Source organism: Apus apus, chromosome 5 (assembly GCF_020740795.1).
Source record: "Apus apus isolate bApuApu2 chromosome 5, bApuApu2.pri.cur, whole genome shotgun sequence".
NCBI lineage: Eukaryota > Metazoa > Chordata > Aves > Apodiformes > Apodidae > Apus > Apus apus.
The window spans coordinates 65,963,620-65,989,786 of NC_067286.1; positions in this window are offsets into that span (position 1 = coordinate 65,963,620).

Here is a 26,167-nt window from a genome sequence, read left to right on the forward strand (position 1 = left end):
TTAATATTCTCAAAAGTTTCTTCCACTTCTTCAAGAGATATTTCTTTCTCATAATCATGGAATCCCAGACTGGTTTGGGTTGGAAGAGATCTTAAAGACCATCTACACACACAAACACACACGCACACCCCCCCGGCCCGTATTTGCAGGGACACCTCCCACCAGCCCAGGCTGCTCCAAGCCCCATCCAACCTGCCCTTCAACACTGCCAGGGATGGGGCAGCCACAGCTTCCCTGGGTATAGAATCACAGAGGGAGACCTGCAGGAGAAAACCTGAAGCCAATGCAAGAGCCCTTACACCCAAGTTAAAGGACCCCCATTACCCACAAGTAAAACCTGGGGAAGGCAGCTGGTGTGCTCCTCTCAGGGACTGATCTGCCACCACTGGTCACTACCCCAAAACCAGTCCCACGCACAAGACAACAAAAAAACAGCCCCACATTTTGCATTCCACTGTCATCTCACAAAATGTGAAGGCACTTTGCTATCCCTTGGTGAAATAAGGCACGGAGACCCTCTGCTCGGTGCTGCAGTCACCAGGTTCCTCTGCTTTTTAGAGCACAGGAGCACTAAATACCAATTTGTGCCCTTTTCATTCTGCTGATGGCTTTGAATTCCAGCACCATACCTGGGTACAGAGCAGGAGCTGCTCTGTTCTCCTCACGTTCAGTCAGGGCAGCTGAGTGGTGGATGAGCTGCTGCAGAAGCACTTCAGATAAAAGGGATGCTGCAAAGGCAGTAGCAGGAAATCAGGCTACTATTTTTCAGATTACTCTTAATCATGTGTTTTCACCACTTGATGTGGGGAAAAGAGAAGAAAAAAGAAGGAAAAGCCCATCAAATCTCCTTTTCTCCTTACAGCTCTCTCATCTCTGGCATTTTTCAGTTTATCAGTCACTTGCAAACTGTCAGAGAGGAGCAGTGTCTCTCCGTGCTGTGAGCACAGGCTGAGTGCAGCCCAGCACTCCAAGGCTGAGCAGCTGCCCAAACCTCACCCTGGCTGTCCCACACTACAGCCTCCAAAACTGAACTTGCAACCTCGTGAGAACAGATTTTGGGTGAGGGTTTCACCATGTCTGCTGTCTGGTGAAGCAAGCTGGGCCTGAGGAAAGGTGACTCTGGAGCAGCTGAGCTCCGGCTGAGGCTTGCACTGGGATCCCAGTGCACTTAGCTCTCCTGTACTGACCCACAGAGAGCAACATAAAACCTGTCCTGCCGTAATAACCCAGGGTGGTGGTCACCTGGAGCTGCAAACCTGAGCCCAGCTGCGGGCAGGGGCACTGCCCGGGACCCTGGGGGTGCTGGGCAGCACAGGTGCAGCCAGAGCTGGGCAGGACTGAGGAGCAGCTCCTCAGCAGCTCCTTGGGGCCAGGCTGGGGGCTCCAGGAATCATGGGGACACAAGGATGCTCTGTGAGCTTTGATTCCTCTTCAGTGTTAAGGGCCTCCGTCTCTGAAAAAAGGGTTAATGTCTGTTGGCTTAATTAGTGCAACATGAATGAACAGCATTTTTGTGAGCTTGAGGGTAAATTAAGACAACGTTTAGTTCTGCTTCTTATTAGCTCTGCATAAATTCTCCCAGGAGCCTAATTAGCTCTGTCACAGCAAACGTCTCCTTTATTTACACGAGGGAATGAATCCTTTGCTATGGATTTTGCCCTTGGAACACGCCCTGTTAGCAATGGATGCTCTCTCACCCCTGGGTGCAGCCTGGGTTGCTGCTCCAGGGCCAGCCTGTGCTGCCAGCACCCGCAGCTACCCCAGGACGGACCCCCCGTGTCCCCCTCCCTGTGCCCACCCAGAGCAGAGGGTCCGGGGGCCCCGTAGGCACCAGCCCCTCCTGGGGCAGCAGGATTCCAGCCAACAGCCACGCTCAGAGGCAAACCAAACCAAGTCAGTAAATGGTTAATGAATGCAGCCAAAGCAAACCAGCTGGCCCTGCTGAGTCAACCTTGATATTCCCCAGGCAGTTATAAAAATAAAGCATCTATAAAAACCCCCAACACACCACACCTGAGAACGCTCTCTGCGCTCTGGATATTAAACTGTTTTTCATTTGGAAGAAAGGAATCGACTGATTTCAAGTATTATTTTCAGATCTGAGCACTTTCCTCATGCAAAGTCACAGCAGCACGTAGCTCCTCTCCGGCCTGAAGCAGGTTCAATTATTCCTCATATCAATATTTGCCACCCAGCAAATCTGTGCAGGCTCCTGGTGTCCAGCCCAGAGGCAGATTCTGTCAGAGCTGGCCTTGGCAGCAGGAGCTGGGCAGGCTCACGAGCTGCACAGCTCCACAGCTGCAGACACACCTGCCCTTACTCAGAAAGTTTCCCTTGAAAAATTATTTTCCGTTTTTTTTTTTTTAATTTCCCCTTCTCCACTTCAGGAGGAAGGAAAGGCAGCATGGCTCTGGTTGTCCCACCCTGCTCCACAAAACGTCACCAGCTGGGCAGAAGTTGGGTACTGCTCTTTTCATAAGTATTCCCAGGCAGCACTGGGCCCCTGGGGAGCAAGCCCCTTCCTCAGCACAGCCTGGGGCCCCAGCCCAGCCCACCCTGGGGCTGCTCCAGCACTGCCTGGGTGCCTCATCCCATCTTTGGGCTAGATAATAAATACACACCCCGTGAGCAACCTTCCTGCAGGCCAGAGATTGTTCAGGTCCTGCACTGCAGCCCCTCCCCTTCCAGCAGCTGAGCCCTTCCCGTGGAGTTCCAGGGCTCTGTTCCCGCTCCTGTGAAGCTCCCTTGCTCCCTTCCCCTTCCCCTGGAGCTCCAGAGCTCCCTTCCCCTCCTGCTGCCTGGGCCTTTCTCCCGAAGAGGAGCCAGAGCTTTTCACAACCACTGGAATGATTTCAAGCATCCCCTGCTCAGCCTCTCTCCACCACCAGCTCCCCGGGCTGCTCCACGCTCCCTCCCTTGGCGAGAAAAGACTCAACTTCTCTTTTTCTTTTTTTTTTTTTTTTAACTTGACATTTGATATTGAAGTGATCTTTTACTTTAAATGAATCTTCCCACACACAGAGTGTGCTTTGTTCATGAGAAGGGACCTCCCAGCCATGATGGCCACTCATAATTCCTGGAATTTTCGGTCAGTGGCAGCATCTCTCCCGCATCACCAGGTCTTCAAGCAACCATCATCATGCAGGAATCTTATAATGCAGAGCCTTCCCTCCCTGGAGCAGCAGCCATACATCTTGAAGGAATAATCACAAGTAAAAATTGTCTCTGTACATTAATTATCTTTAGAGATGTGTTCCAAAATGCAGGTAGTAATTTTTGTGTTTTAACATTTATAGTCCTGTGGAAAGCACATCATTATGCAGAAGGATCTCCATCCAGACAGCTTTTTTTCTCCACATTTTTATGTAGAGCTTCCAGAACTTTTACTCTGAAGGAAAAAATGCAGTTAAGATATGTAGAGAGTCTGAACCAAGAGAGCATCAGCTCATGCAGTGGTGTGGGAGAGCCATGCACAGAGCCAGGGGTAAGCACCCCAATCCCCATGCTGGGTGCTGCTGGTCCCCCTGCAGCTCCCATCCCTCCACCACGGTCACGGCTGCCCATGTGCCCCTGGGAACAGCCCGTCCTCCAACGCAGCCACCCCTTCTCCTGATTTTGGGCCAAAACATTAGGAACAATTCACCCCAAGGGACATTGCTCAGAACCCTCTGGATTTCAATCTGCTGGGCAGCCTTTTGAGCCCAGAAGCTCTCCCAGTGTCCCACCTCCACACAGCCACCTCCCAGTGCACACCTGCCCCGGGAGCCCATGGGGATGCTGGAGGAGCCCATGGGGATGCTGGAGGAGCCCATGGGGATGCTGGAGGAGCCCAGAGCAGAGGCTCTCCTGAAGGCTGGCTGTACGTCGTTGCTTTCCCTGCAGTTCACTGGCAAGCTTAAATTTTAAAAGCAAAGTTATGGAGATTAAATAGTACAAAGATTTATTAACTAGAGAATTGTGAGGGCACCTTTCAAGCGTTTTTATCCCTGATTACAGCAAATGATCAGAGACATCTGCCACGCTGGTGCTCAGCATCACAGTGGTACATTAAGCTTCAGACCTGGAGGGTGGATCACATGAGAAATACACGGGGAAAGTCTCTGCAATTTGACTTGTTCACAATTGCAATTTTAATGCCTTTCACTTCTAGAAATATTGTGTTTGAGATGTTTTCCACCAAGTCTCAGGCAATGTTCTCTGGGGAAAGAAATGAAAAGATTAAGTTATCTGGAGGTGCAAGGCTACCAGGGAAATTGCTTCCTCTCAGGCTGAGCAAGACATAGAGGATTAAGGGGCTGCTGCGCCATGGTGTGTGACACCAGGGACCCTGCCATGTGGCTGAAGGCAAGTCTGCCCCATGTCCCCCTCAGCCCATGGCACTGTGGGCTCACCAGGCCCAGCAGGTCCCAGCTGGGGAGCTTGGCTGTGCCAGCAGCTTTGTCACCGCATGGATCAGAGAACTCCAGGCTGCTTTGGGTTGGAAGGGACCTCAAACATCTAAATCCAACCCCCTGCATGGACACCTCCCACCAGACTAGGTTGCTCCTAGCCCCATCCAACCTGCCCTTGAACATTTCCAAGGATGAAGCAACCACAATTTCCCTGGGAAACCTGGGCCAGGGTCTCATCACCCTCACAGTGAAGAATTTCTTCCCAATATCTCATCTAAATCTCCCCTTTTTCAGCTTGAAACCATTCCCCTCATCCTCTCACTCCCTGCCTTTGTCCAGAGTCCCTCCCCAGCTTTCCTGGAGCCCCTTCAGGCACTGGAAGGTGCTCTCAGGTCTCCCTGGAGCCTTCTCTTCTCCAGGCTGAACACCCCAACTCTCCCAGCCTGGCTCCAGAGCACAGCTACTCCAGCCCTCGGATCATCTCTGTGGCCTCCTCTGGACTAGCTCTCTGGAGATGCACAACCCTGGTTAGTCCAGCCGAGCTCAGACCAAGCAAAGGACCAGAGATGGTTCCTCCAGACACTGCCATGGCAGCAGGTGTGATCCATAATGGCACCAAAACGAGAGACAGCTGCACTGGGACTGCAGGAAGGGATCCTCACGTGGCAGACAGCAGGGATGGGAGAGCACGGCTTCTCTTCTTTGCAGGGTGGAAGCAGAAAGAGCGTTTGTCATTAGCTGAGAGAGCAGCCAACACTTCTGTTCTTTGAAGGGTCCCTGCCCTGAAGTGCTCTCCTAACTCCTAGCCAGATTCCTCTGGAATCTGATTCATCCAACTCATAATTTGCCACTGAAAATGTCATAAAATATTTATGGCATGGATGATATTTAAAGATCACTGTAGAAAATTTCTAATAACTGATGTAATTCAGTGGCAGCATCCTAAATTGACACAATCAGGAAAAGGAATGGAGCAAGGCAACACTCCAATGAGTCCAGTCATTAGTTATCCACAAGTGCTGGGGTAAGGATCACCTCCATCTCACAGGTGCAGACTGACATCTCCTCCAGAGGCATTCCCAGAGCACCGTGCTGTGCAGCACAGTGTGCCTGAGGTGCTGCAGCCCCACGGATGCTCCAGCTGGGGAAGCTGGGACACAGGGGGACTGAGCAGCCATGGGATGAGCTGCCCTGGCAGTGATGGGTGGAGGGGAGCTGTGTGTGTGCAGCCAGGCTGGCACAGGGGCAGGAGATGCAGCAGCAGGTGTGGGCTGAGAGACCCAAGAGCGGTGGAGCAGACAGCCCTGGGAAGGCACCTGCTGAGGGAACTTTCCCCAGCTCTGGGTCCCTGGGAGCTTTGTCCTCCCCATGGGTGCAGCCCAAGAAGCAGCTGCTGAGGGGGTTGGTGAGACTTGGAGGGAGCTGCTGCTTGTCCCCAAGGGCCTCCGGGGAGCCAGGGTGAGAAGAGACACCCTGCCACCCTTGGCTCTGCTGTGGGATGGGGTTGTCCCATTTGGAAGTTCTGCCTGGACAGTTGGTGTTCCTGTCGGCTGACGGTTGCATACTCCATCATGGTGACTCATCTAATTTGCATTTCTTCAGAGTTTTGGTGTACTCAGGTAATAAAGGATTATGAGGGGAAAAGTTCTGACCTTGTTTAAGCTGCACTGCCAGATCACAACCTGCCTCCGACTGAGAAACAAGGAGCAGCTTTCCCCATCCTCTGACTAAACCCAACACGACCCCCTCCCAGCCCTCTTTCCTCTCACCCCACGCTCAAGAACCTGTCTACACGTTATTGGTCAACTTAAAGAAACAAAACAAAGTCCCAGGAATGTTCTTTTTAAAGCTATTGTCTCTGCTGTTGCTTTCCATGGATAAAACGATGTCGCTAACACTTAATAACTGATCAAAGGGCTGGAGATTAAAGAGCTCTGACTGCCCACCTGAATGTCATTGGCATTTAATTCCATGCTTGTTTCACAGACCCAAGACACGTCGAAGGGGATTTCAGTGCCAAGGAAATGCGGCCTCTGGGCTCAGGGGAAAAAACAACCTAAACCTCCCTGGGTCCCAGCACTGGTTCAAGGCATCTTCCCATTTGCTCTGCAGGTGCAAAAGGGACATGGACTCTGAACTGAGAGCTGAATGTTGCAGCCTCTGGCCCTGCTGGCACAGCTTTGCTCTTGGGGAAGTTGTATCGACTTAATCCAGGTGAAGAGTAAATCTGAATATTGTGCAATTGGAAATGCTTGCTGAAAACCATTTTAAAATAAACCCCCCAAAATGAGTTTGCTTTTGTTGCTTTTTGATATGTTAAGACCTGAAGGAAAATGTTCTAAAATGCCACTCCTTTCTCACAGAAGTGTTTTTGCAAACAGAGGAAATCTGTGCTCACTGCTCATTTTAGCTTGAAAACATCCTTCAGTTCTGGCTTCTAACATGATACATAAAGCTTTTTCCTTAACTTGGAGTTACAGAAATTGTTGCATCACTTCTGATCAAGCCAGATGTTCCCAGTGACTAGGGATAAAGTGGCTTTTTAATAACCTGCATCGTTAACTACAGACATTTTAAAACTATGGAAGAGAGCTGTAATAATAATAAATTGTTCCAGAAAAAAAGGCAATTGATATAACTGCTTCCAAAGAAGTGAGGCAAAAGAAAATAGATTTTCAGAGAAATGAATGAGTCACAGTACATCCAGTCTTAGAAAAACACTGGGTCTGCTCACTGGTGGGTAGCACATGATTTTAAATGATCCCACCACTCACCTTACAGCCAGAGGGCATGGGCAGGGTTGTTCTCTGCCTCACACAGCAGCTTGGAGAGGGATGTCCTCTCCTTGCAGGAAGTGAGACAGGTCTTCCCTGGGGTTCCTTAGCCTCAGCTGAGGTCACTGAATGCTCCTGTACCTTTAGCTGCTTCTCTCAAGATCCATCTGTTACCAGATCATAACGTAAAAACCTTCAGGCAAGAAACTTTAACCTGGTTTGGTTTTAAAAAAACAAACACAACCCCCAAAAAAAAAACCCACAACCAACCAAACAAAAAGCCTTGGACTCCACAAACCTTTCCCTAGAGCATGTTACAGAGATGGCCTTCATCCCTGCCCTTCATGCCCACACCCTTGTGCTACTGGTGTTCTCTGGGGGATGCCCACAGCCTTGCACAGGCAGCTTTGCCCAGGCACCTTCCCTCTGTTCACACATTCCCAAATCCCACTGGCACTCCTGATCCAAATTTCACTCTCATATTCAGGCTGTAGTTGCAGAAAAATTCAGTTTGCACGAGACCCAGTGCTCCCCAGTTGAGCATCTAACCAGCAGGGATAACACCAAATGGTTCCTTTCTGCCAAAGCAGCTGGATCCAGCTTCTCCATGGGCTGCTTTAGGGAGCTGAAGGTGGCAGGAATGTCCCTCCTTCCCTTCTCCAGGCAGCTCAAGCCCACCTCAGTCTCTCCTCACCTTCTCATACTCCAGCTTCAGCTCCATTTTTCCGAGATATTTTTTTTTCAGGGCAGAGGGTGAGGAAGTCTGGAACACGACTTCATTCTCCTCACTTCTTTCTGAGAGATAATTGCAGCTTCTTCTCTTTTTTTTCCCCCCCTCCCACACAGAGCAGAAAAAAGACGAGGTTTAAGACTGTCTGCTATCACAACATCGAGGTCAGCTGCACAAATAGCTCAATGGGAAGGTCCCCGAGGAGCAGGCAGCCCATCACACCCCAGGGCTGCGGATCGGTCTGTTGTAGATCGAGAAGATACTTATCGGCTGGCATTGTTCAGCAGCAGGGCAGCATTTGTCTTCAGTATGAGCACAATGCTCCTGTTGTTGCACATCAAGTAGGGACCAGCTGGCATCTTGTGGCACTGATGAGCTGGTTTGAGAGGACGGGGCAGTGCTCTGAGTTTTAACCACAACTGAAAACCAGGTCAGGGGATGGGGAGCAGGGAATACAGATCCTAGGAACAGCCTGAGATTTTTCTATAGACAACATATCAGCTCCATCACCCTCAGGAGACATCAAACCCTGCATCTGCTCCACAGATGTGTCCAAATCCCTGTGAAGACCAGGGCTGGTCCCTGTCCCTGCACACCCACCAGCGCCCAGGCAGTGTCAGCACCTCTGGAGGGAGCAGAGCCCACCAGCACTTGGGTGTTCAAGAGGCAGAGGCTGGGGGCTGCCTGGGGTGATGGGTCCCACCTCCAACACCCTGGAGGCAGGTCCCACTGATCTCCCAGCTAACCTGGGGGGTCACAGACCCCTCCAGCAGCTGCAAGGCTGTGAGACCTTCTCAAGCCAGTGCTCTTCCAGATCCTGTGACCAGATGCTGGAACTGCACCAGGAAGCCATGAATAGTCCCCAGGAACAGCTTCTTCCAGCACTCTTAGCCATGAACCTTCCAGCCTCAGAAATGCAACTGGGAGGTGCCACTTCCCTTAACCTTCTCTTGGGACAGGGTGAGAAACCCACAAAGTGTCACTGAAGAGACAGTGATGGAGAGTCCTGATTCACGGGCCTCGCTCTGCCTGCTGATTTGTTGTTTCAAATAAAATCAATGCTGTTGATCTCTGTCAAAATTATAGATGTGCTGCCGTTTGTACATCAGCTCAGTGCATTTACAATCCCAGGAGAGATCTCAATGCCAAGTTTACTCATTTTATCCCTGCTCCTGACCACATAAGGACTCCTTTCCAAGATCTGCTTCTCAGGCTAACAACGCCAAGGAAGCCCTGCATCTGGAAAAGCAACCCCAGCAGAATCAGCCCCCAGCCATTAGGTAAGCTGATCAAACCTCAGCTTTGCAAACACAATCATCTCCCCTGGGTATTCCTAGACCTGTGCCCCAGATATGGATGTAAATAATTACTTGTGCTACTGAATTGGCTTCCAGGGACTGATAGCTCATTAGATCAAGGAAGGAAGCTGGAAGCTTCCCTGTCACTGCTTTGAAGACAGATGGACTGTGCTGCTGGTAACTTTAGCCATGATGAGCACCATGCCTGAGCTCCACTCTTTTTGCACTAGAGGTACAGAAAGGCTGAAGGGAAGGAGCCTGATGGCAGCTCACAGCAGCCTGCTGAGCAGCACAGGGAGGATCACCAGTGTGGGAGACAGAGGGGGAAACCCCAGAGCCTGTTGTTTCCAAAGTTCAGAGCAACCCCAGCCTAATTCTTGTTTATTATTGTGATGTACTGGTTGAAAAAAATAACTACATTTTAAAAACCTTCTTTCCCAATCCTACAGCAACAACATTCCAGGGTCACCACCCTGCTCAGGAACCTTCCTCCTCACAGCCACTGTCCCTCAGAGGCTTCCCAAGTCATGCCAGAGGGAAGATGCCTCTGGCACATGATCTTTACCAAGCAGAAACTAACGCAGGCTCCCCCACACCAGAACAACCTGGAAATGAGAGATGTGGCCAAACTCACACAGAGTCCAGCCTCGCTGCCCACCTTGTTTCAATTATCTGTATGAATCCATAATTCCATACATATGTGGACATTACCAGGTTGGATGGGGCTTGGAGCAACCTGGTCCAGCGGGAGGTGTCCCTGCCCAGTGCAGAAGGGTGGGAACCAGGTGTTTTCTAAGGTCCCTTCCCACTCAAACCATTCCATGACCTGGGCAGCTGGCTTCCAGAACATTTCTGTCCTTGGGATTCTTCTGCCACAATAAAGCTGTGATAGATGCTGGGAAATCTCTCAACTTCCTGACTGCTGCAGGGACTTCTTTGCAAAGAAACTATTCCCTTTTCCCTCACACAGTTCCCTTTGTTTGCAGGCACAACCTACAAATAGCAGCTAGGTATTAAACTGGGGAAGGGTGAAACAGACAGCAGGATCACCAGGAATCCTCCTTCTCCAGCTTGACTCTGTGGCTTCGAGGCAGTTTTCTTCACTTTGTCTGAACTACTCAGCTACAGAGCAAACAGAAAAGGATGGAGTTTCTTTGCAGAAGGAAAAGCCAGAGGTCTTAGGCTGGGACTTTGAATTCATCTTCTTCCCAGCCTGTATCTCTTTTCACTTTCTAATAAATCCAGAGTCTGAACACCTTCTCACCTGCAGGCACCACACAGGAGGTTGCAGAGCCTGTCCTGAGCCCCTGGGATGCTGAATGCCCCAGCAGCTGCAGCCTCTCAGCACCTCAACTGCAGAAGCAGGTACAGAAGCATCTCAGGGTGCTATCAGAACCCAGAGCACCCCCAGAAAGACCTGCAGAGTCTGAAAAAGGGTGTGCTCACCATGAAGTAACTCCACGCTAAAGGCTCCAGGAACACAGCAGAAAAAATACACCAGAAGAGCTGTGCTGATGGGTTGTCTCCCAAATAATGGATGCTTGGATACAGTGGGGCTGGTTTATGTCTTGACTAGAAGAATCTAAATCCACTCTGCCGTGTTCCAGAAACAAAATGACTCAGTTGCATGTGTTGGTTCATCTGTCTCATTCTCAGACATATTTTTATCGGTCAAGTGCCAGGGTTGTAGCTTCTGGGTTTTCACCAGAGATCGGGGCATGGTGTAGCCCAAGTGTGACCAACCCATGCAGGTGACATTTGTAACCAGGAAATGCTCAGCTCAAAGAGGAGGCAGAGCTGGGTGAAGAGATGCCTTCAGACCGTGATGTATGTAGTAAGATACTGACAGAGATTGAACCAGGCAGAGTATTTCTTTTGCTATGAACTCAGTAATTATGTGACTCCAGGACCAGTCCTATTGTTAAGAAAACTGTTTATTAACATCCTACAGCTGCAATTAATGTTAACCTGGCCCAGCCTTAACAAAGGCTCTTCCACAGCTTCTCTCTAGAGCTGCTTTTCCCCTCATTTATATCCCATGCTGGTGCCTGCCCACAGACAGGGCTATTTTAAAGCAAGATAACTATATAAACTAAATATTTATACCAACAAATATTCAGGTGAGCACTGCCTTCCACACTGCTAGTTCGTGTATAAATCAGGACTAGAAGCCTCTTCTCTGTAAGAAGAGTTATTTCCTTTAAGAAGGAAGGAAAACGGCCAATTGAACACCAAGTAGAGGGTTTACCTTCCTGTTCCATAACTCAGTGCAGCCAAAAATATTTTTACTTAAGTGAACGTGGCATCTATATTGCCTTTGATTAGAGAAACACTTGATTTGTGACTAGTGGAGTCCCCCAGGGGTCAGTACTGGGGCCGGTACTGTTCAATATTTTCATCAAGGACCTGGATGAGGGAGCAGAGTGTGCCCTCAGCAAGTTATTGATGACACCAAGCTGGGAGGGGTGGCTGACACACCAGAAGGCTGTGCTGCCATTCAGTGTGACCTGGACAGGCTGGAGAGTTGGGTGGGGAGAAGCTTGATGAAATTCAACAAGAGCAAGTCTTGCATCTGGGGAAGAACAAGCCCATGGACCAGGGCAGGCTGGTGCTGCTCCACACCCTGCTCATCTCTGAGCAGCACAGACTGAGGACTTGGTGAATCCCTGATTCGGGACAGCAGGAGTAATTCTGTTTCCCTCTGACATGTAAAACCTTCCACACAGTAACAAGGCAAAGTTAAACGTGTAAACAAAGAGCTGACACCCCAGACTGGTCACCTGCCAGATCAAGAAGATTTCCTAGCCTGGGTTTTCCCACGGACAGGTGGTGGAGTCACCATCCCTGGAAGTGTTTAAAAGAAATGTAGATACAGTGCTTAGTGACAGGATTGAAGCACTGAACGGGTAAATTAGGTTATGGGATTTAGGTTATGGTTGGACTTGATGATCTTCAAGGTCTCTTCCAACCAGGATGATTCTATGATTCTATAAAGCTCTAAACCTGCAACCCCCAGGCCAGAGGGCAGCTGCCTGCACACGCTGCCCTTCTGCTGGGACAGGCTGAACCAGCCTGGGAGAGCCTGTGGGGCACGAGCCATGGGACCCTCTGCAGCCACTGGCTTCCAAAGGACCCTCCTCCCCCAGCCCCACCAGGAAAGCTGGTCTGGTCCCCACGAGGCTGTGGGGCTGAAGGCAATGCCCTCATTTGTCATTCAGTTGGGATCACCCACCACATGGAATGTACCTGCTGCTGTTTCATTGCCTGTGATTTGCATTCACCACTTCTCCACACGTCAGGTCAAGTAACAGAACAGACTGGCAGTGGAGTAAGAAAATATCCCTGCGGGACCCCAGTAAGAATCACTTTTATGGAATCATGCCTCCTTACCTGCCACTTCTTTTTTAGGTCTGTTAACTAAATCAATTTTCTGGCACATTTAGCATAAGCTGCCTAGATTCTGCAGGGGACCAGCCATGGCAACGTGGAAACAGTCCGGGGGCTGCAGACCCCTGCTCTGTGTGCCCCCCACCTCATCCCAGCAGCATCCTTCACCATCACCACCACCTCCCCGTGACAGGCCCCTCACAGCCTCGCCTGGCACTTTGTCATTCATGTCCCCACTGCCAGAGAGCTTTCCTCAGAGTTCCATGTGGATTTTCCCTTGACGATTGTCACCCACCACCCCATCACTGTCCCCCCATCACCAGGGCAGTGGAGAAAAGCATGATCAAAATCTCAAGGTAAGGATGAGGAGATCACTCAGCAGTTAGTGTCACAAAACAGACTTGGCTTGGGGAAATCGATTTATTGCCACTTGCATGGCCTGGACTGGAACCAGACACAGGCCCAGACAATCAGCCAGCCCTTATCCTGCTGATCCCACAATCCGCCACCTGCAGCTGGGCCTTTTTGCACCAATTTACAGAGATACATTAACAAAACTTTTGCCTAGTTTTCTTAAACACAAGTGTCACGTGAGACAGCAGCTGAGTTTCCAACATGAATGTCTCTGTATCTCCTGTGCCTTCAGCCCTTAAAAACACTGACACGGGAACATGTGCCCCCGAGAGCAGCCTGGTGCTCTTTGGTTCTTTGCTTGCTGGACCATTCAGCTGCAGCACCGGGTGCTGTGCACCTGGAGGAACTGATATTGTAGGTTAATTACTTTTACTGAATTTTTTAAATGGTTTTGTTTTGTTTTGTTTCCCTTCAGGACTCGTAACTGGAGTAGCCTAAATGAGAATCTGAAAGTCAGAAACTGCAGATACACGTGTTAGGTGCTTTGGACTTTCTCCCATGAGCGGGGCAGCTCATCATGGAAATGCTTTTAAAAGGGCTGAGCTGCCAGGGGAGGAACATTACCCCCCAAAGGGCTGCCACTGATCCTGGTGTTACTCCTAAAGTTGAAGTTGCCGTAACAAACTCCCTCGGAAACGAAAGTATTTTCAAGGTATCAGTTTTGTTTTGCTTTTGGGTTTGTTTTTTTAAAGGTAATCTGTGGTGGTAAAGGAAAGCAGCCCACAGAGGGGTCGTTTACTGATGAGGAAGCTGCAAGTGTTCCTTTTTGACTTTCTGAATGTAAATATTTGCTTTCTGCTGTTGCCTGAGACCTGCCTATTGGCTGCAAGACCAAAGAGCATTGCCAGAAATACATTAAGAATAAGCTGGGTTCAGAGGCTGAAACCCAATGGGGAGCCCAGGGAGTCCCAGGCTGGTCGTGGGGAGGGTTCCCTGTCGGGGGGCTGGGGCTGTCGGGGGCAGCAGCCAGTGGGCTCCCTATGTAGCAAGAGCCATCACCCCAGAGCCAAGCCCATGGGAATTCCTCCTTGCCAGGGCTGGGCTGGGGGGCAGGACCAGCCCCAGCCCTGGCAGCCCACCCCAGCCCAGCAGGGCACTGGGTGCTGCAGAACACACCTGGATACACAGACACTGGTGGATCTGATCCACTCTGAGAACTTTAAACATTTCTGTGTACACTTGCTTCAAAAAGAAAAGAAAAGAAAAGAAAACAAAAAAACCAAACCCAACAAAACCCCAACACCCTACAACAAAAATAATCCCAAACCCAAATCACTCTTATTACCTGGTAGCATGTACTTGTCTTTCATCTTCACTTTCTACATGGAAAACACCTTTCCCATCAAATCATGCAAACCTTCCTCCAAGAACACACATGTTGGATGGATGGGTACTTTTCCACAACACCCAGTACTGACAATGTTACCTGCCAGAGACCTGCTGCACACCCATCAGAAAATCAGCTGGCAAACCTGCATATAAACACTCAGGAAATTTACATAGGCAGCCAGGAAAAATGAGGTTGAGACAATGAGTAATGAAGTGACAGTGTGAAAGAAAGAAGCTTTTTGTAAATATGATAAAGTTATTTGGAGAAGCTGGTTCACTTTATTACAGTAAAACATGATTGACATAAAGCAAATTTTCTCCTGACTCATGACATTTTTTTTTCGTGTGGATACAACGTCTTAAAAGTGTGAGGACTTTGATCTACAGCTCCCAGTGAACGTTGTGCTTTTTCCTCCACATGATTAAATCATCTTATTTCTGCCCTCACAGTGGAAATGAAGCAGAGGGGGGGATGGAGGGGCCAAGGCTGCAGCTCGTGCTCCAAAGGGCAACAGCTCAGGAGCTGGATGCAGAGCGAGGATGAGATCTTATTAACAAGCATTTCCCTTTTATATTGACACCGAAGCTGTACAGGCAGATATTTTATTTACATGGATGGAATAAGCTAATTATCCCTCCTTATACATTTCTAAACAATCCCTTCATTTTAATTGCATTATATAAGTAATTGGCCTGCAACATGCCAGGCAGGGAGAGCAGCTGATGAAAATGCTGGCTCTTTTACACTGAATTCAGCTGCTATACAGAAGCATATGATAATATATAATAAAAGCAACTCATTACAAACCATTACTGTCAAGAAAGTGCTTCAAATCTTCTAAGCAATTCTCTCTTTTCATTATCCACTCTCCTTAACTTTAATATTCCTGGTTTTGCAAGCAGTGTGTTTTGGGGTACATTGATGACTGCAGTTTTGTCCATTATCACACAATGGTCTCTAGATTTTCTTCACTCTCTTCATTGGATTATTCCTTCTGCTTTGAGTTACTCCCATTCTAACTTGTTTATGCAGCAACTTGCTCAGGGTTTCATCCCCCAGGCCAGGATGCACTCACACTCACCAGCCCTTTGGGCTTCACTGTCCCCTGTGGACTTTTACCCCTGGGTTTCTCCACTTGCAGGAGCTTTTGCAGCCCATTATTCAGGGCATTGTCCAAGTGCTGTTTCAACACTGACAGACACTTGGCATCGACCGCCTCTCCAGGAAACCTTTTCCATTGTCTGACTTCCCTCAAAGGGCCCTGCTTCGGAGAAGCAGCTGGTTTCACTACCTGTGTGTGAAGCAAATAGGTGAGTGGCTCCTGCTTGCCACGTGTCTGTAAAATAAGAGTGTTATAGAGCAGATAACTATGTTGTGAAAAAACAGCTGCACCTTTAGGCTGGGGAGAGGAGAAGGAAAGGCCTTGTTCTGCTTCACTTTGCATGGACCAGTCTCCCAGGTGGTTTCTTTTCTCTGCCTTTTAGTATGTCCATCACGAGATGCTTCAAAATCCATTCCTGGCTTGAAGCCACGTCCTGAGAAAAGATATCCCTGTGTCTATTTTAAAACCTCCTGCTGCAGAGGTCTGGCAGGTACAGCACTGCCTTCCCAGGGTGCCAAATGTGCTGGTCAGTAACTGTAATAATTTGGTGATATATTAAAATATCTTCTAAACCAATTTGCAGCAGGTGAATTGTTGCTCTGCTTGAAAGACTTCAATTTTCATTTCTTGTTTTTCAAAGCAGATACTTATTATAATACAGGTTATTAAGCATCAAAGGTTTACCTTGTCTTGAGACAATTTAGCTTCTTTTAGAGGCTCATAAATGCTTTATTGTGCATGGTTCTGAATAAATATTTGATTCTATATGAGATCAGTATTCATCCAGTGGAGGCTGCAGAGCTGCTGAGAGCAGGGGCTTGCTTGCCAGCCTCAGAGCCCGAGTGGGTTTTGATGGAGCTGTCACCTGCTGCTCCTCACCCCTTGTCACATAAGGGCCATTTTCCAGAACCTCCTGTTCAGCTGAATTAAAGATTCATCAAATCCCAGACTGGTTTGGGTTGGAAGGGACCTTAAAGATCATCTAGATCCAACCCCCCTGCATGGGCAGGGATACCACTGGACCAGGTTACTCCAAGCCCCATCCAACCTGCCCTTCAACACTGCCAGGCAGCCACAGCTTCCCTGGGCAACCTGGGCCAGGCTCTCACCAGCCTCACAGTGAAGAATTTCTTCCTACTGATGAATGTCTTCCTTATCTGTGTCCAGTGCTGCCAAACCACACTCAGCTCCCACCACGTGCCCCTGCCCCAGTGCCAGGAGAGCCAAGGCCCAGGGACGTGTCACCGAGGGGATGCAGGGACCCTCCCTGTGCCTGGGGACACTGGGGCTCCTGCAGCCCTGCTGGGGAGCCCAGCTGCAGGCTTCTCCCTCCGCATGCTGCACTGGGCTGAATCACAGAGAAAAGGCCGAAGGTGGCACATCATGTAGAGCTACTAAGAAAGTGAATTTTCCCCTCAATAATTAAGGTAAGGATGAATCAAGAGACTCACTTTGGTTTTAATTAATTAATTATTTTCAAATTTACTTTATATAGCTCTGGATTTTCAGATTGGTTTTTTAATGACTGGAATATTTGCAAGATATGATCTTCAGAAGAGACAGATATTAAAGCCTCCAGGAAAATGCCAGTTGTGTCTCACAGAGTTACTGCACCTTCCTGGGCAGAAGTTGGCAAGAGCCAGTTCTTGTTCACACAAGGGAATCCATCTCCCTTTGAGATGACCATGTGCATTTTTCCGGGGAAACTCTATTTCTTTTGTGTTAAAGAAATCTACTTGACAACGTATATGATGTGCAAAGGCACCAGGGGAGTTTCCTGTTGTCCTCTGCGTTCTCTCCTTTGAGAGCACAATATTGTGCAGAATGAAACCCCTGGCAGCCCAGCACAGCAGAGTGACAGTGACCCAGCGTGGGGATGTGAGCAGGGAGGAGGGTGAGAACAGGACATGGTAGACCAGCCAAGCTTCAGTCCCCCCAGCTGTGATTTGCTGCTGGAAAGGGAGTGGGCAGTGGGATTGCAGCAGACATGGAGAATGCTTTGGCCCCCTCCTGCCAACAAGTGCCAGTGAGGATTGCCTTCTGCATGCTTAAAAAGATAGCACAATTATAACACAATATCTAGAAGTTCAGGAACAAAAACACACTTCCTATAAAGTGTTTTCCAAGGAGTTCTGGGTTTGTCTCACAATATACTGATGTGTGAATCTCAAGTAGGGATGTGGAGAACTTCAGCTCTGCTGAGGCCAGAAGAGTATTGCTGGTTGTCCTGGATGGACAGTGAGCTGGAGAGGGACTTTGTAAAAAGGCATGGAGTGATAGGGTGAGGGGAGTAATGGTTTTAAGCTGAAAGAGGGGAGATTTACATTAGAGATGAGGAAGAAATTCTTTGCTGTGAGGGTGGTGAGACCCTGGCCCAGGCTGCCCAGGGAAGCTGTGGCTGCCCCATGGCTGGATGTGTTCCAGGCCACGCTGGATGGTCCTTTGAAGGTGAGAACTTTGTCAGCTGCCGTGTTGCCCTCCTGATCTCACCCATGTTTGTCTTGTGAAAATAGTTTACTTTGCTTTCTTCCTGAGGAGAGAAAGTCAAACTGCAAAGCAGAGAAAGGGCCATGGCAGGTGCTGCTGGCTGCCATCAGCTTTTATTCTTCTCCAAAGATGCATAACCTTAAACTCAGTAATGTCTCTTCTGTGTGCCCAGGATCTTCTGCCACTTTCACTGCCTCCTCCAGCACTAGCCAAATGTTTGGGGAGTAATTCTGTTCCAAATCCACCCTCATTATAATTCAGACAGTTTGTGCCCTCTGCTTCACATGGACTGTAATAATAAGAGATGATAAGAAACCACTCAGCAATGGTTTCAATGGGAGCGTGTGGGGTCCCGGCCCGCGCTGCATCTCAATCCACCAACAGTTCTGACAGAGGTGGTGCTTGCAGTCACCTGGCACCAGCTTCTCAAACCATTTTAAAAAAACATGAAGGAAGTTCACCTGTTTTTCCCCTCCAGGTGTTTTTCTTGGGAATGATCCATACTTGGTAACTTCCTCATTTCAGGAAAAGTGCAGCACAGCAGTGTCAGCATCGCCCTTTGCAAACAGGGAGGTCCTTACATATTAATGTGCTAGTTTAGATTAATCTTAGTGGAAGAGGTTACATCTGAGAAAGGAATTTAGTTCAAGAGAGGAAGAGTTTAGCTCATTGTACACCAGCTGGAGATAAGAAAGCTGGAGAGGTCTCATTAGCATCACATTAATCATCCCCATGAGAATCCATCACTGGAGGGGGGCTGGTGTCCCTGGGAGGGGGGCTGGATGTGGGACTGCTCCTGCCATTGGGGTGGACAGGGCTTGGGGGTCCTTGTCCTGAGCAGAATGTTCAGGGATGAGGGGCTTTCTCCCTCCCAGAGGGTGCCCAGCCCATGGACCCCCTTGCTGCCCTGGGTGCTGCACAGCACCCAACACAGGGAGCCCACACATGGAGCTCAGCACCACACGGAGCCACGGGAGTTAAAAAAGTCCAAACAACAAGAAAGATGACTAGAAGGTAATAATAAGAGCAATTATTATTTTTAAAGTTCAGTGAAATCTCCACTTACATTGATTTTCCATGTCTATCTACCAGCTGAGTGCCTGTGAGGACTGAAGTCCCCCGTGGTGCAGTGCCGGGGAAATTGCTGTGTGGTTTTCCTCTCTGGAAAGGTAATGCAGGTCTTCTGAAACCCTGTCACCCTGTGCATTTGATTTTCTGGATTTCAAGATACAAAAGTAAAATATATGCCTTTCAGCTGTCTGTGCAACTCATTTGCTCTGCAGGCAGCCCCATAAACATGTCACAACACCCCTCAGGCTCTGCACAAGCTCTGAGGGGAGTGAAGCCTCAGCTGCTGCCCCATGGGAAGCCTTGTCCCCCTGCCTCTCCAGCTCCTGCCTGGGTTCACTGCCTGGGGCACAACAAACCTAAAACACAGTTTATTTTACCATGAGAGGTACACAAAGTATCTGAGAGGTTTTTTTCTCTAACACTCCCTTATGAACCTACCTTTAGCTTTGTCCAACCCTGCTGTGGCAGGAACAGCTTCCCTAGCCCTGAACAGGGCAGTGGGTGCTGGGGCCTCTTGGGACACAGCCCTTCTGCTCTCTGCACTAACCTGATGGGCCTTCCAGACACAAACAAGGGCAGAAGCAGCTGTCCTTGCTTGCAGCAGAGCATTGTTCTCCCCGGGGGGGATCGTGCCCCCCTCCTGCTCTTGGGGACAGCAGAGCTTGACTTTCTGCTCAGCCTGTTCCTGCCCAACGTGCCGATGGGATGGGTGTAAACCAGCCCCAGCCAACAGCACGGGCAGCACAGCCTGGCACATCTCTGAGGTGGAGTGAGCTCGCATGGAGTCCACTGAAGTGCAAAGGATCCTCAAAAAAACATGCAGCTCAGAAGGTTTGAGCAGGGCCTCTTGTCGAGGGGCATGTTTGGTCAGTGGTGTGTAAGGGCAGGCAGGAGAACACACATTCCTCTTTCCAATACACACGTCTGACACCCCTTGTGCTGCTGCTGGGGAGAGCATCTGTATCCAGGTGCTGTGACAGCGCTCGATGCCACCTGAAACCTCCTCTGCATCTCTGGCACCAGGGACCCACCGTGTCAACAGCCACAGGAGAGGAGCAGTGTGGGGACAGTGCTGTGACAGCAGTGTGGGGACAGAGCCATGGGAGCAGGGTGGGGACAGAGCCATGGGAGCAGTGTGGGGACAGAGCCATGGGAGCAGGGTGGGGACAGTGCTGTGACAGCCTCCCCGTAGCACGGCCCTGGGAGCCCTGACCCCAGCTTGGGCTTAGGGTTCCTCCCCTCTGTTACATTGCCAGGGGATGTTTTTTCCTCTTTGCCATTTGGCAGGACTCTGGGGACAGCTGGGGGGCCAGGGTCACTCCCAGCGGGTCTGCAGGCTCCTCCACCCCCATTTCTGCAGGCTCGGAAGTGGGCGGGCAGCAGGGAGGCAGGGAAAGAAGTTGCTCCGTTGCTTCAGGAACTTGCAATTGAAAACACAGCCAGTAAAATAGATTATAAATGAAAAGGAAGGAGGAAGGAGGGAAATCAGACCGGTATGGTGAGGTACTATGGGCACCTTATCAGCTGATAATTTCCCCTGTTGGTTTATCTCTGGATAAACTTCACCACAGCAACACTCGCAGCACGGATACACCCGTGTCAGTGTGAGCTGCAGGCACAGACCAACCAGATAAACAAAAATAGGGGAAATCTCCAAGATCCTGAGTGCATTGCCATGGCCACGGATGTTTCCTTCAAGTGGGGTATTCAGTAGAGATCCTCAGAGCTCACTGTGGCCACAGCTGTTTTCATGGGATTTAGGAGGAATTTGGATACAAAGGTGACTGGCAAGTGAGCAGACCCCAAAGTCCAGGCAAGCTCCTGTTGATCACACACACACCTCATAGGAGATGGACATCAATAAATGTCAGAGGTTCCTCCCAGGCCTCGGTTGCTGCAGGAAAAGCAATCTGCTGTATGACCAGGGCAGGTGATGAAGCCTGGTCTCCCACACGTTCTGCCCTCCAGCCTCTCCAGCCCATCCCTACCATGTCCTGGCTTTCCCAGCCTCTCCTGGTGGGATTCCTGGCTCTGCCGCCTCCACAGGCACCTGTCTCAGCTGGAGTTTTCAACACTTGTCCCCATCAAGAAGTAATTTTTGTGCAGGGTGGTAATCCTGCATATAGATCTAATGCTTTCAATAGGAATAATCTTTAAAAGGTGACATCTCCCAGGGATGAGCTGTGGAATATCTGTTACTGGAGCAGGGAGTGGAAAATGCAGCGATAAGTTCCCTGAATGAGAGGATCATGATAAATCTCAGTCCTTGCAATGTTTGGCATAGTATTCACATTGTGATTCCACCCTGCCCCTGCACTGCTGTGCTGCTCTTACTCCACCCCTGTGCTGCACCCCGATCCTTTGAGCACCCATTGGGATGGATTCCCCCCAGGACAGCCCCCCAGTGCCGAGGTCCTGGGTGGCTGCCGGCTCTTGGAGCTGCAACAAGGAGCTGCTGGGGCAGGGGAAGAATCCATCCCAGTGCCCCAGCTGCTCAGAAAGTTGCCCCTCGTCCTGATGCCTTGTTCCACTGTGACACAAACAGTTCTTGACCATGTGAATAACTGTAAGAAGAACAAAAGTATCAAAATATTGGCGGGTTGCCTCCAAACCCACTCCTGGACTACCATCCTCCCCACCCCTGGAGACACAAAGTAGAGCATTACAAGAAACAGAATATTTGTTTTGTCTGACCTACCACTGCCACATTTCTGCCTCAAATTCCTCCGAAATAACAGATATTCAACCTTCTTTTCTAAGAAGACAATTCAGATTTTACCTGCTGAAGAATTGCAAAGGATGAATACTCAATGCATATAAAAATTACAATAAAATTATTCATCATAACTGTATTTTAATCAAGCTAACCTAGAATAAAAGTGAGGCAATAGGAATGAGGGTCTCACTGTGCCAAGTGCTGTAGAAAATGGCACATTTTACCAGCCCCAGTATCTCATCTGAAGCACTTTAATTAGCAGCACAGTCAGCACAGGTTGCATCTAAGCATCTGAGAGCATCTAAGATTGACCTTCTGTGCCTGCAATGGACCTCAGCATCCTGAGTGTTAGCACAAACTAAGTGTAAGTAAAAAGAACAAAAGGAAATTAAAATCTTTTTGGCAGAGGAGTCAGCTGCTTCTCACTCACTCCTCAGTCCCTTCTTTTCTTTCCCTTTTCCTCACTGGTGGCATTTGCATTTCTCCTCTGGCAGCACCTTTCTGCTCCCTTTTCTCCAGGAAGATCGATGCAGCTGAAGAAGGGCCAAGTGATTTACTTTGTCAGCCACAAATTCAAATGAGCTTGGCTTAAAAATTCCTCCTGTCCAGCTCCACAAACCGAAGGAGCCCATCTCCTGGCTCCAGCTGCCCAGCCTCCCTTGCAGAGCAAAGGGTTTAAGGCTCAAAGTGCCAAAAGTGCTCCTGAAACAGCCTCTCCAGGGAGGGACAGGGCACCTGCAGCCACCCCCAGCTTTTCAGCCCCGGTTTTCAGATGCTGGAATCTCCAGCTCAGGAGCTGACCGTGGTTCTAGTGGGAAGGGCTACATTTCAAAGAGACAAGTCACAATTCCAGTGTCACTGTCAGCAGGCTGCTGCACTGCAAGATTATTATTAGTTCACACAAGGAAAATACTGTCTTTTCTACTATCAAAATATTGGGTTGAATTTGCTGTTATCGATCATTAATATTTCTTGCTGCATTGCCCCAGGCATCAGTCTGTGCTACTGTTGTGCAACTGCCAAATTAAGGACTCTTTAATAATTCAGATTTATTGCCTGTGGTTTCTCTTGACCAAACAGGAAAGATTCTCTAAGGAAGTAACTGGGTATGAAGTCTAACTGATCTGTATTATTTTTCTTTACTTACACCTGGATGTTTGAATGTTCTGTTCTAGCTACTCTGTTCCATGCTATTTCCAATGTCTGCTCTCATAATGATGGGTTATTATTTTATAAAAGCTCATGCCCTTCTCAGGACAATGAGACACATTTGTGCCTTTCACACTCTCATTGCTCTGTACTCTTTTGTGAATCAGTAACTTTGACGTGTATTTGTTTGTGTACTTTCAAGCCATATAATGATCTGTGTATTTTTAACTACCTAGTTTTTAATGAGCACAACCAGAGGGATGTGCAGTTTTACACAAACACAGATAGAACTGGAATGTGCTCCACAAATGGCCTGCTAACAGCAGTGAGCCATTTCCTTCAACTTTCCTAAGACAGAAATAATTTTCTGTTTGAGAGGTAATTGACTCAACTATCCATAAACAGACATTCCAAGGACTTTCCAGAAACTGCTTAACTGAATCTTTCCTCTGCTGTTCTCAGGTACAGATGAGCTTGCACTCATAACTCAGGGATCTGAGCAGCAGGGTGCTGCAGTTATTTGTTACCTGGTGTCAGCGACCATCCTATCTTTACATCCAACCCCAGATTCCCTGCTGGAACACTGGCACAGGTTGTCCAGAGAGGTGGTGGATGCCAGATCACATTCCAGATCACACTGGACAGAGCTCTGAGCTACCTGATCCAGCTGAAGATGTCTCTTCTCTCTGTAGGGGTTGGACTGGATGGCCTTGAAAGGTCCCTTCCCAGCCAAACCATTCCATGATTCTATTCCTGAGTGGAGCAGGGGCAGAGCATCCTGCTGACCCATCCGGAGGGGAACCCATGGCCAGAGTGCTTTGGGGGACTGCACATCCCTACGCAGCCCTGAGGGGTTGTGGGAGCAGGAGCTCCTGCCCTTCCTCCAGCACCCTGCCAGCCCACCTGGACTGACAGCAAACAGGGCCCGGGCAGGCAGCCCGGGGGGAGCGGAGCAGCCGGGACTGCTCCACTGCATCCAAAGCACTTCCTGACTGCCCCATGCCTTGGAGTGCACAGCAGGCACCGTGCAGAGCTGTGCACAATCAGCTCTTTCTGCTGCATTATTTATTATTCATCACCTCTCCAGGGGGCCCAAGATGCTGAATGTGTCAGGCCAGCACTTTGTAGGACATGGAACCGTTTTGTCATTGAAGATATTCTCACTCTCCTTCCCTTGAAGATGATCATATTTAGAGGAAAAATTCCAGTACCAGGGGGACCTGTAGCCAGGATTGTCTCAAGTAAAGCAGGACACATCTCTACAAACATGTTCTCTGCAAAAATGAGCTCTGTGCCTGATTTACTGCCCTTGAAAGATCAGAACTGGCCAGATCTCATGCCTTTGTACTTAGACTGAAAGACTCTCATTGCTCTTCCTTGCTGGAAAAACTATTCTTCCCTCTCCTCCAACCCCCCTATAACAGGAAGATTCTTAATTTATTTTATTTTAATTGATTGTTTATTTTATTTTCTGCATTTTTCTGATGCATCTGTTTCCAAATTGTTATGATTTTTGTTTTTTCAGAGAAATGTAACTACATTTCAAAAAGTCTTTTTTTTTTTCTAATTATTATTTTTAAAGGGATCTAATGACCATTTTCTACACGCATGAAAGACAAAAGTGACATGAGTGACAGATGTTGCTTTGATGTTTTTTCCCTTAGTGGCATGGCAAAATTCATAACAAAATCAGGCTCAGCTTAATTTGCTTCTGTGAAATGATGTTTTATTTGTGAAAGAGAAGGGTAAAGCACAGGATCTCTGAATTAATTCCAGAGAACACACCTTGCCTATTGCACTAGTGTAGCATCTTTTTGTGGCTCCAGAAAATGCAAGACACTTCAGGTTCTTACACCAAAGGTTACTTTTTCTCTGTTTCAGAGAGGAGCCATGAACAGAATTATTTATCCATATCCCACTTCAAAATAACTATAGTTTTGTAAACTATACTATGATTCTATAAACTTAGTTATTTAACTTCAAAATAACTATAGTTCCATGAGGATGGAATATGAGAAAAATAAACAAACAAACAAATAAATAGATAAATAAATAGGAATCTGCAGCTCTCCAATTTGTGTTTTCATGGTTCTTGCTGCTGCTTCCCAGAGAGGCCCCTCTGGAGCATCCACACAGCTCAGGCTGCTCCTCCTGGGCAGTGCGGCCTCCACAGCTCTGCAAAGTCACTGACAATATATATCCATCTGTGCCTGTGCTTGCCCTGGCAAGTTTTTACACCATTTGGCAGAAATTTAGAAATAAACCTAAGGCTGGTGTCTCCTGGCCATCAGGCACCCTGTGGCCTGGGGGGGTCAGGACTGGCTGGAGACCCCTGCCCACCCCGGCTCAGGCTCAGGTCCTGGTGGCTGCTCCAGGGATGCAGCTTTAGGCATGAGGATGAGGGGTCCTGACAGCCTGGTCAGGAGCTTTTAGCCCTCCTGGACAGTTTGCTTTCTGGGTCAGGCCAGTGGCACATCTGCAGCCCTGGAGCTCCCCAGTGTGACATCCTCTCAGCTGAGCCACGGAGCACCAGTGGAAAGCTCATACCAGCAACCTCCAGCCCCAGATTGCACCACAGGCACCACCAGTTTAGTATTTTTAAAGCTTAGGATTTAGATGGCTTGTATTGTATCTGGTTTGCTCTGTCTTGCTCACAAGTATCTGTGTACTGATGGATTGTCCTGTTTCCCTGGTGAAACAAGTATTTTTCCTACTCTCAACGTCTCCTTGTCCCCTACTGCACCAGCTCTGACAGACACTGATATCACCTCTGCTGCAATTCAGGTTGGACCAAACCAGGGTGCACTGAGACTTTGCTGCTGTTAGAAGCTGCCACCAGCACCAGTATGGCCTGTACACTGGTACCCCTGGTGAGATTTTCTTAGCAAACAGAAAAGCTGTGAGTAGCTATGTCATTAAAGAACCTCTGCTCCAAGGACATTAGTACTAACGATTTTGAGGGGGAAACAGCAAGAAATCCCTTCTTAATCAACAACTAAATCCAGCAGTTTTTAACAGTGACATATAAAGTCAGCTTTTTCCTCAGCAGACTGTTCATGCCATCCTTAGTGGCACTCTTGCTCTTTAACTAGAACGTGGTTAATTTACAACAGACTGCAAGCAGCCAGCTCAGAGAGGCAGGACTTGTGATTCCTAAAAAAAAAATTAAAAAAAAGAAAGCAGGATCAGTTGGTGATAAAATAATTTAGCCTCAGTTTTCTCTCCAGCAGCCTCCTTCAGAGTGGCAGTGCTTGAGGGGAAATGACCACCCCAGCCTTGGCAGCACGGGCCCCTCGGGCTGTCCCACTGGTCCTGTGG